This window comes from Danaus plexippus, chromosome 11 (assembly GCF_018135715.1).
Source record: "Danaus plexippus chromosome 11, MEX_DaPlex, whole genome shotgun sequence".
NCBI lineage: Eukaryota > Metazoa > Arthropoda > Insecta > Lepidoptera > Nymphalidae > Danaus > Danaus plexippus.
In genome coordinates this window covers 2791543-2803219 of record NC_083544.1, presented here as the reverse complement: position 1 = coordinate 2803219, position 11677 = coordinate 2791543, and the positions used below count along the sequence as shown (strand labels likewise).

The window sequence follows — 11677 nt, the reverse complement described above, 5'->3', positions numbered from 1 at the left end:
TGAAGTTCTTAAAATTTGGTCTACAAATTCATCAGTAAAAATTCAGGTACATACATATACAAAAAAATAATCTATTATTTACAAGAACTTTAATACAAAAGTAACACACATAGAATAACAACTTTAAAAAATCACAAAATTTTGAAAGAATATGAATTATTTGGAAAGTAATGGTAATATATAATTCAAAGTCGTAGTTCCAAATAGTACTAGTAAATGAAATGAAATATAATCGTATATTATATATATACCATGTTTATTTTATTAATAGCATCTCTAAATGAATTTGATACTAAAAACATTTATAAGCAGAACTAACGATACCTAAGACACGCGAATACCATTTGAATTTTTGATGGACACTTCTACTTAGACCTTAGACGAGCTTTAATCGTCTTTTTGCGTGACTCAATTCGTATTTAATTAATGAAATAGATAATTCCGACTGAGAGGTGACAATGTTGTGTCTTTTTATAAAAGAATAATATTAACACTAAGCTCTATAGGTAAAGGGCAAAGCTAGTCATAAATATCAAGAATAATACAAAATTCCTAAAGAAAAGTTAATAATAATTCAAAAATATTTTAGGTTAAAGGCTATATTTGTTCTTGATATTTTGCTGTATAATATATGGTCCATATAACAAAGTCCCGGCAATTTGTTTTCTTTGGATTCTAGGTGTATTGCGTTCCTAAGAACTGTATAGGTCATAAAAAACTAATAAGGAAATAATCTCAAAAGTACTATAGAAAAATTTTAGATAGAAGAAACAAAAATAAAATCACAAATTTTTAAGTTATATTTAAAGACATGTTATAAAGCTCTACCTTCAAAAATTAATTAAATAAAAAATCACACATATTTTTGTTATTATTTAATGAACTTGAGATATAACTACTAATATTTTTCGGATTTTACTACTCGAATTTTATTACTTTAAAAACTACATAATCCCGACATTTCGGTTACTTTTCAGCAACCGTGATCACATTACATTGAGATATATTTAAAAAAGTAAATTTATATTTATGAAATTCGTTGAGGTAAAAAGAAAATAATGAAAATATTTTAGCGTTTGTCACATAACATGTAAACAAACAAATAACTTGCGATCCCCGTGTGATTGAATGCTTAATTTAGCAGATTTAGTGTTAACTGTTTTCAAACAATTTATTAACTTGACTTGTTAATTAACAAGTCTGTTGAACTTTTCAGTGTAACAATATTTATTACTCGAGTAAAGCAAAGCTCAAATGTAGAGATAGTATATATATATATATATATATGACGCCGCAATATTATTTTTCATTATGTGGGTAAGACATTATCCACGAATTCATATTGCGATAGACTAAACAATTATTAATGAAACTTACACTGTGATAAAACAGTTGTAAATAAGTATGAACAGTTTTGGGAATTACGTTGATATTATTAAAATTGTTATTACTTGATTGTTGTTGAATTCTGTTGTTGTGTGAAGAGAAAAATACTACTATTCTTAGAAAGATAAGAATAAGTTATGAATTACTGTTAATAATTATCTAACTTAATTATTGTAAATGAATGGCATTTTGACATTAGGATAAATGGCGACTCAATAGTTTCTATTATTTTAATTCGCTAGTCTGTTTATTACTGTTTAAATTAAGGATTTACATAGGATCGCTTACTTTAAAATATTTTAGGATTTATAATTGATCGAAACTAAAATGTGGGTAGTCATAACTTGCTTACCACACCTGCGTGACGCGGGTGGGGAAAGCGTATTTAAGGGGCCGGAGCCGAGTGTTAGACACACTCGAGCTTCAGCGGTCGATTGGTGAGTTGTTTTCATTAATTTGTGAAATAATTCTAATTCAACATTTTAAATTATTTTCTTAGATTATTTAAATTACATTTTTATGTAAGTAACTAGCCATTCAGCAATTTATTAATTATAATTTTGTACTACTTATTTAATTTGTTTATTTTAGCAAAATTGAGAAATCCAATACCAGTACTGATGGTCCTGAAGGAGTCATCGGTACTGGTCTTTTTTAAAAATGTAAACAGCGCTCAAAATCCAACATGTATGTATTGTATCCTTTACTATTGTTACACAATTTATTATAAACAATCAAATCATTCAAAATATTATTATTAACGAACTTAATGACATGGTATTTCAAATATAGTCAAAATTTACCTATACAATAAAATTATATAATTATACCAATAGGAATAAACTTAAATAATAGTTTATAGTTATATTTTATGAAATATAAGACGTTACTCAAAATAAAATATACATTTGAGAAATGAGATATTTGGAAAAAAAAAACATTCTGAATCTGTACAAATAAATTTTAGTTTAATTACCTATTTTCTGCTCATAGTTATAAGATAAGAGCCTGCCTAGAGTTATAAAATTCTTCCTTTAAAATAAACGATTTTTCAACGTGCTTAACTTTGTTCACTTTCCTAGAAACAAAATTTCGAGCCCAACGTTTTACCTATCTTTAAGGTCATAATAGTAGATGACTTGTATCTGGCCCCTTCTAATTGGTGTTAAATGTAGGGTAAAATCTTAGTGATCTGGCAGGTCCCAACATAATCCGAATTTGATCTTAATTTGAGTGACTGATAAGATCCAGGAATAATCTCGGCTAGGGTTGCATTTATGATTAACTAAATATATAATCCTTATATGAGAAGTGATATTAATTTATCCTACTAAACATATTTAAAAATACTGCTGTTTTCACCTAACTCTGAACTTTTGTTAAAATAAAGGTAAATGCATTAAAAATTATGGTCGATAGGTTAAAAATATTTTTTCTAAAAATAGCGCTTATAGCGACGTAATTTTTTTTTATTAATATTGCTATAGAAATTTCATGCTATTTAAATTTTAAAATTGCTTTTGTGTTATGCATAGACATTTTATTTAATGGGATAGATTACACGTGTCCTATTTCGTAACGATGTAAAATTTTGTAGGCTCTTTTTTATTAGATAACACATTGTTCATTATACATAAACGTATATCAAACCAATTTTCTGAGTCAGTATGATGTAGCCGCGGTGGTTGAAATACTTGGGTTGGAAAATATTGATTTCAAAAAGATTTATACATACACACATACAAACATATATTAATGATAGCTAAGACTTGCTGGTCTACACTTAGATGATGACGAAAATAATGATTATCGTACTTTATTATTTTTACCCGAAATAAGTGTCTTGTTTTTGGTCATCGACCGCCAAAGATCCTTTAATTTTTTACCATGCTGCCATGACCTTAGGCAGGATGCTCTTACTACGCCTTGACCAAAGGCAATGAGGTCACTGACATAGATTTTCTATTTTTGATAATGCCATCTTTTCAAATCTGCAGACGGAATAACAGTTCGATTGACGCGTTCAAAACTACATATTCACAGAAAGAAGACTATTGATGCCGTTTAAAGTAAAGAAGCAAAAACTGTCATACTTTTGTGAACCATGCATCACATAAATTTCTTCACCAAACTATACCAGATGTGTACCTTCGGACGAGAAAACTTGCAGAATAATAAAGGTATGCATGCTAATTTAATGGAAAATTTAGTTATTACACACGTTATCAGTAAATTTCTGTGCGATATTAAAGATAATGTAATAATTCTATGTTGTCAAAATACTCCATTTCATAATTCAATTTACAATTTTCTTTATTCCTACTGATTTTTAAGTTAATAAAAACATATTTGAAATATTTGGAAATTATTTATTTAGAATACACTTCAAGGCCTTTGGAGGTTCCAAGAAAGCTACGAAATTTACAAATACCTAAGACTAGTCAAATACCTCGATGTTAGGATAGCAATACCATCATATTTTATGTGTCGTATTAAAAATATTTTTGTTTTAGTCCCGCCCAGATGTTCGTTTCGTTGAGTCAGCAGCGGTTCTCATTATATTATGTAATTTTTTCTATACTATATTGTGACCACGGCTATTTTGTAATAAATGTTTCGGTAAAGTAACATATTACAAAACTACAATCTTACTAAATAAATAAATTTCCAATTTTGCAATATGACAAATCACACATTACATATTATTACACAAACATTACATTATAAATATATATTATATAAATACAAATCACACATTACATTATAAATATATATTTACGTCTTCAGTAAGGCAGGTCTATGGTTTGTAAATGTAATGGATTGGCTTGTCTTCCCTTTGTTTAATCACTGCATCTTTGACTCAGGTTTATTTTTAATGCTCGACTTATGTTTCCGAACTCTTGAGCTCAAGTTTATATACTTGCACTCTTGGTATTCAGTATCACAAAGTCTTGGAAGATTTTGATACAATGATTCGCGATTGTGTACCTTATTATATCTATATATGTGCGTCGTTTATAATCATATCCATTTAATTTTAAATTTGAACATGAAAATGAATATCCATCTTATTTAATCCTACATCAATCTTAGTTTTTAGAAAAGGAACTTATCTTGTAAACAAATATGTTTGTATTGATGGTTAAGTATTTTTAATTGGATTCTTTCATAAATTATCTATTTAATATTGAACATTTTTTAACATTTCTATATTTTTTGACCTTAAGACTAGGAATCATGATTATTTAAGGACTGAGAGGCACGTGCAGTGTGGCGTGGATAATATTAACCTTAATCAATTAGAAAAAATAAAAAACATTACAGGAAAACTATTGCAAACATTTGTGTTGTGAAATCACTTTATACTAAAACAGTTTTACCAATAGCAGTTGTTTTTTACAAAACTAAATCGTTTCATATAAAAAAAACTTAGTTCATAACATGGTGGCGCAGCAATCAAACGATTTTTCAAAAATTTTTTGGACGCATATTATTATGTTGAGCTTTCATTATCGTATTGCAAGAGACTAACATCCACCGCTTTGATAATATCAAAAAAATGTTAGCTTAGTGCAGAACCGTACTTAAAAAATAATATTTTAAGTAAAGGGCCTATCTCAAGAACACGAAAAGGAACAACTTACGACATATAGTTCAAAAGGAGGTTTACTGATTTAGAGTCCGGTAGCCACGAAAATTTATTAAAGAATTACTACAGATCATGAAGAGATAGTAGCAGTTAGCGGAGCACCCATTTTAGGATTCCGCTACCCTCAATCACCAAGAGCCTCATAGAATGAAGATCATGACTTCGTACTCGGCTTGAATTACAAGGCAACTGTTGAGTTCTATCCTACATACCGCTTCTTCATACAACATACCGACACGTGTTTTGACGACATTTGATGACTTTGTTTGATGCTTAGTAACTATGCAGGCGGCCGATGTTATTGCCTCCCATTCTATAAGCATTAAGGAAGCATTGTTAACCAGGTTGAAGCATATGTGAATATAGATATTCTAAAGTGAATGAGTAAAGCTGATAGAATGCCGTAAAGTAATTATAATCGTTAAATCAAAAAGTAGTCGTATTAAACAAAAAAATATTCGATTTATATATAAATCATTAGAATCTTATATTAAATTAATCTTAAAATTAATGTAAAACCGAGGTGCCACATATTTTTGTACATGGCTATAATTCATCAATACAAGGAGTATCGTGAAATAATGCTTATAATATTTAACATAAAACAAACATTATAACAATAAACAGAAAATTAAGGCTCATTAGATAAAAAAATGAAACAAGATGTTTTTTAAAGAAAAATTACGCAGATGAGGTATTAAGAATTCATGAAAAAATTTACCTGCCAGATATCTCTGAAAAGTGTAAATTATCATCTAAAACTATTTGACTATACTTATGTAGAAAATTGTTATTGGAAAGTATATTAGCTTCACAATTTCTACACCTCATTTTAAAAAAGGATAATTGTATGATATAATAACTCAGGAGTAAACCGATCGAGTTCACTAATTTAATATCACTCATCCAAACACAGTAACTATGGGATCAATTCAAATGGTTAATTACATAAATGTATATGCTTAAAAACTGACAACTAGTTATATCATAGATTGGCGTAGTTGTAATATTTGTTTAATGTTAAATCATCAGTTTTGTAAAGCTTAAATCGATATAATAGGATGATGCGCTCTGAGATGGGCGATTATTATTTATTAGAAAAAGGTTTTATACAAGAAAAGATGCAAATTGTTACTTAGATATCTTGAAAAAATCTAATGATTTTGATAATACATATTACTTAACAAAACCTAATAATTAAGAACAGTCATCATTCTTATTTCTACAAGTGTATGCTTTCACTCTACGAACACTAATTTAAAGTCTTATATGTAAAAATTAGGACATTCCATGCTAAATTACGTAAAATTTAACAATCATATTACATACAACTAATACAAGGAAATTAATTCGAAGATACAATTGACGTCTGGTAATGGTATATTCGCTCGTTAGCGTTCCCTTCCTATATAGTTCAGTAATCCGATTTCATTGCCAATCCAACAAGTTTGCGGACCATCGAGTCAGCTTTCACATTTAGGGCCTTGTTTGAATTTCCTATCATGTTGTCAAAATTAAATACTGAAGGTATACAGTTAATTATATAATTATCGTTAGAATTGAGGCAATAAATTTAATGAAAAATTATGTGCTATACATATAAATAAATATATAAAAATAGATAGTGAGTTGCCTGGAGTAACAAAATGAGATATTAAGATTAAATTGATTCCAATATATTTTTTAAAGTTTAATTTATAATAGGCTATTAACAACAACACTTATAAATAAAATAGCATTTAATATTCTTCAACCTCTGTAAGATCTAGATTTGATCTTTTTAAACTTAACATGTATGTAAGTTATAATATTTAACGGAACTATCTTACAAGGCTCTACTTAAGCCGTAGGTGAATTACCGAGTGAATACGTGGATGTTTAACATTTAGTCATCTGGATTTTAAAGACTTTATAAACAGAAACCGATTTAGTTTCCTTATCCGACTCCGATACCAGTCTGAACATTTAATTCAAATTATGTTTCTGATTATTATTTGATTTCTGATTATTATCTGATTTCTGAATTAACACACAGCCATTAAGAAAATTTGAACATTTACTAAAGTATGAAATCTTAATATTCAATCTTCTTGTTTAATTATCTGAAGTTATTTAAACACAAGATGGCCTCAGAAAAAATCAAGATCTCAGTTATTTACTTTTACAATTGTGGAAAGACGAGAAAATGTTGATTTTAGAGAGGTAGTTTTTCAATTATAACCTTTTGTAGACTTTTCAAAAAAAAAGCGCTTGCTATTCAAAATAGGCAGCAATTTTAATCACTGTTTTATTTAAACGATAATTATTTTTGTTTTTTCAGAATTACATTAACCTAAGTTTATTTGAAAAAAATACATATGTTACTGGAATAATATAAAAACAATCCCATTTTTCTTTTCTTAAATATTTCTTTATACAATACGATAAAAAATATATAGTATTTATATTTTTATTTAACATGCCTTTGTATTTTTAAGTATCAATGTGATAAAATTCCTTATAATATTATCCATAATTCAAAAAAATATGAAAATTGAAAAAGGCCACTTAAACGTATTTCACACCAAAACCATTTTATTTGTCTGTGGATTTGAGGAAATTGTTTTAGATATAATATAAAGATGAAAAAGAAGGTATTAGATAATAATCATATAAAAGTCAAAACAAAGGTTGTTGTTGTGAAAACGTTTGTTACTTATATTTATATGACGGCTAGTATGAAGTAGGAAATGAATACTAATTTCTATTAAAATGTAAACTAGTGGCTAGTTGCAGTATTCAATTTATGAAATTATGGTTTTAAAAGTTATGAGATGGTAATAAAACCTCTCAATGTTTATCAAAAATGAAAATAATATAATATGCGAGTATATATAGGGATCTAATTATTTAAATATAAAGTTTCCTTAATGAAGTACAAATATATATATTTTTTTGTAAAGACAGGAGATGAAAAGTAGACTAAAATATATTTGAAAGCCGATGTCGCCACATTATAATACTCCAGTTTGGGCAAACAGGGAAATTCAATTTGCACCTGCGAGCCATGGTGTAATATTTTTGTAAAAATAAAAGTTTAATGCTTCTGTTATGTCAAAATTTATTATTTTTAATGAAAGGCACTTTGCTAAATGTCGAAAGAGAATAAAAAGAAGTTTTAGTAACTTTTAAAAATACTAAAAAAGCGTGATGTATGTGATTAGTATGTGATAGTGATTATAATTTTGTTTTGTCTTATGAAACCATAACGTTCGATTTTAAAAACTGTTAACTATTTTATGTTTTTTAATAATTTATATTTTTTACAGAATGACATCTAAGATTTTCGCAGTTTTATTCATTTAAATAAAACTAATGTTTTTCGGATATACTAAGCGTGCTTTATTTTTGTAAAAAACTACATACTACCGACGTTTCGGTTACTTTTCAGCAGCCGTGATCACGGGCAGATGAGATAGATGTTAATGTCTGTCAGTTGGTTCTGTTATTTATCATCTACTGCTATCGATTTTTTAATTTTCTGGTGCACCGCTCTGGATGCTGGCAGAATGTGCTCACGGTGTCATGGGATTTTATATTTTTAAGAAGGGGGTCCCAGGTATTTGATAGGTGCCAGCCATCTTCTCTATTGAATAGGGCGGTGGTGTGAGTTATCCAGTTAGCTACCGTTTTGGCAAATCTTTGTTACAAAGAGCCCGACACCTTTGTGATGCTAACCGCCTAGAGGCCAAGCTGCAGCACGTAAAACATGCTCTCGCCATCAACAGCCTTACTGTGCCTTGCCAGCATCGCAAGAACCACTTGAACTCACCCACAGTTGAGCGACAACCTGCTATACTACCATCTGTGAAAAAAGTTACTGACAGAATAGGCAACATGTTGCAGAAGGGTTTGATCAAGACTATATACAACCACACAAGAAAGTGAGCCAATTCTTGAGACCGTTCAAAAGTACCATTCCTCTGCAACAAGCGGGTGTATACAAACGTGATTATGACTGTGGTTTGTCATACAGTGGACAGAAAAAGGGGAGCATCAGTACAAGGGTTAAAGAACACATCTCAGATATGAAAAATAGACGCGCGTCGAAGACAGCAGTGTGTGAACACACAATGGACAAACCAGGCTACTACATTTGGCTTGATAAACCACTAATCCTCGCTCGTGAAGACAAGTATATACTGAGGTTAATCCGCAAAGCTATTGAAATTAAAAAACATCCCAATTTCAATAGAGAAGATGGCTGGAATCTTTCAAACACCTGGGACCCCTTCTTGAAAAAAAATCCCATATCCGTTACCACACCGCAAGACCTCGGGACACCGTGAGCGCATTCTGACAGCATCCAAAGCGGTACGCCAGAATATTAAGAAATCGATGGTGGTAGATGATAAATAACAGGACCAACTGACAGAAATTCACATTTCGTCTGCACGTGATCACGGTTGCTGGAAAGTAACAGAAACGACAGGAGTATGTAGTTTTTTACACAAATAAAAAATGCGTAGTATATCCGAAAAACATTAGTTTCATTGAAATTATTTAAAGAATTTAATAGTGCAAAATAGATCAGACCCAACTTATCCTATCCATAACATTGCTACATTGTAAATGATGATAGAAAAAAGTAAACAAATTTTAAGAACTATTTCAATTGGCTCTAGAGAAAATATCATGACAAGTTATCTTTAACACATATGTTATCTTTATAGTTTCTTCTATCATCTTCTATCTTCGTAAAAACTTATACCGGTCATATACCAACAACACATGGTAAATATCTGCTTCAAAGTATATATAAATGTATGTACATATCTATATTATATTTGTATTTCAATTGCTATAATAATATAATTTAATATAAAAATGTTTATAATTTTACAAATTCTATTCATAAAAAAATTGTTTTTTAATAATCTGCTACATTTATTTCGAAATAATACACATGATCTTAAAAAAAAAGCAAGTAAATTTATTGTAACTTTTCTGGTCTAGGGAAAAACTCAACTTGAATTAAGACACAACAAAACAATTTATAAATATTAAAGCTTTGTAACACATTCACAACATGTATTGAAAACTAAGCGAACATCGTCGGGGCTGCACTAGCACAGCTTAAATATCATATGTTATATAATATAGTTATGTATATAGTAACACCTCTGACCCCGAGAAATGTGAGAACCAGAAGATCTGTGACACCACTCAAAGAATTTGATGGTATTACTATCCTTTAATCGAGACAATATTATAATTTTAGGTATAGGTTATAAGTTTAACAAATGTATTGTTATATATACGAGCTTAATAAACGAACTCACTCGAAATAGGTTCGTCGTGGATTTGTAAGTGGTAGAAAAGGAAGCGAGAGGTATAACGGCAAAATCTCTCTACAACCTATTAAAAGACTTGGGCTTGTCCAGAACTAATATCAATTCATTCTTGGAATGTACTTCCAAGGCAGCCTTAGTAGGTTCTTTTTAAATTTGGTAAGGTAGAGAGAGGAGCTTGGACGAGGGAGGTGAGCGTTTAACGCGCGTTAGATAGGGGCCCCTTAAACCTACACCTGGGTCGCAAGTCCCAGCCACTTTTGAAGCTCCTCTCCCTGCTACGCGATGGACCCGGCATCCGCACGGTGAAACCATTGAATGCTAACAGGTTTCGTCGTCTGTGTTAGTAAATGTCGCATTTTCTGAAAAGTCTAGCTGGCACTCTCTCTATAATTCCTTATAAGCATCAATAATTATTTTATTGTTTGTCCATAAAGATTCTAGGTTAGAAGAAATTTAAACATTTTTATGTTACATTTGTTACAAACCTCGCTTAATAATTTCAAATTACATAAATGTTGTTTTTTTTATTTCCGCAAAAAATACTGTTAAAAATTCAAAATTAATTTTTACTATTTTCGTTGACTTGACGTGGAGCATGACCTATCAAACAAAGAAAATAAATAAATTGATTGCTGTTTTAAAGGTTGATCCGGTTACAAAGATGTAAATATGAAAAAAGAACCTCTTGTAATAGGTTAAAAGTACGTTATACTCTTTTACAAACATGTATATCCTTGCAAGTCATTTTTATGGTTAAGTTAAAGTCACCATGTCATTTCATTTATTTTGCATGTCACTCTTTCAATAAAACGAATTATTTACAACACGATCACGTAAGACTATTCGCCAGAGTTTCTCTGTATTCAAAATATAAAGTGACGTTAAAAGGCAATGTGGTTACGTTCCATTTGTCACATTCTTTATCGGATTATCGAACCAAAGACAAAAAAAAATCCGTTTTTGTAGCTTTATTATAAGTTATTTAAAAATCAAAAATATTAATAAAAATATAACAAATTTCAAAAAAAACTCTCGACAAAACTTTTTTTGTTGTTCAGAAACATTTTCATAATTTCAACAATACTCCGACAATCCGGCTAGGACTAAAAAAAAAATATTATGTAAATGCAAAAAAAACGAAATCACAAAATTGAAATTTATTTTCAATTATGAGGTATAAATACATTGTAATGAAGTTCATTACTGGCTAAATATCGTGATAAACTTTGAAGACAAGTTGCACGCAAGTATGATAAGTCTTAAATATTCAGGCGTCTTGTTTGATGTATAACTTTAATGATCTCACAAG

General features: G+C 29.5%; 1 long non-coding RNA gene across 1 annotated transcript; it reads left to right on the top strand.

Moving 5' to 3' along the window:
* Positions 1–1982: 1982 nt before the first annotated feature.
* Positions 1983–4002, top strand: LOC133319059 (uncharacterized). Its single transcript, XR_009752751.1, has 3 exons — positions 1983–2073; positions 3384–3566; positions 3900–4002. It is a non-coding gene; the product is annotated as an uncharacterized LOC133319059 (long non-coding RNA).
* The last annotated feature ends 7675 nt before the right edge of the window (positions 4003–11677 follow it).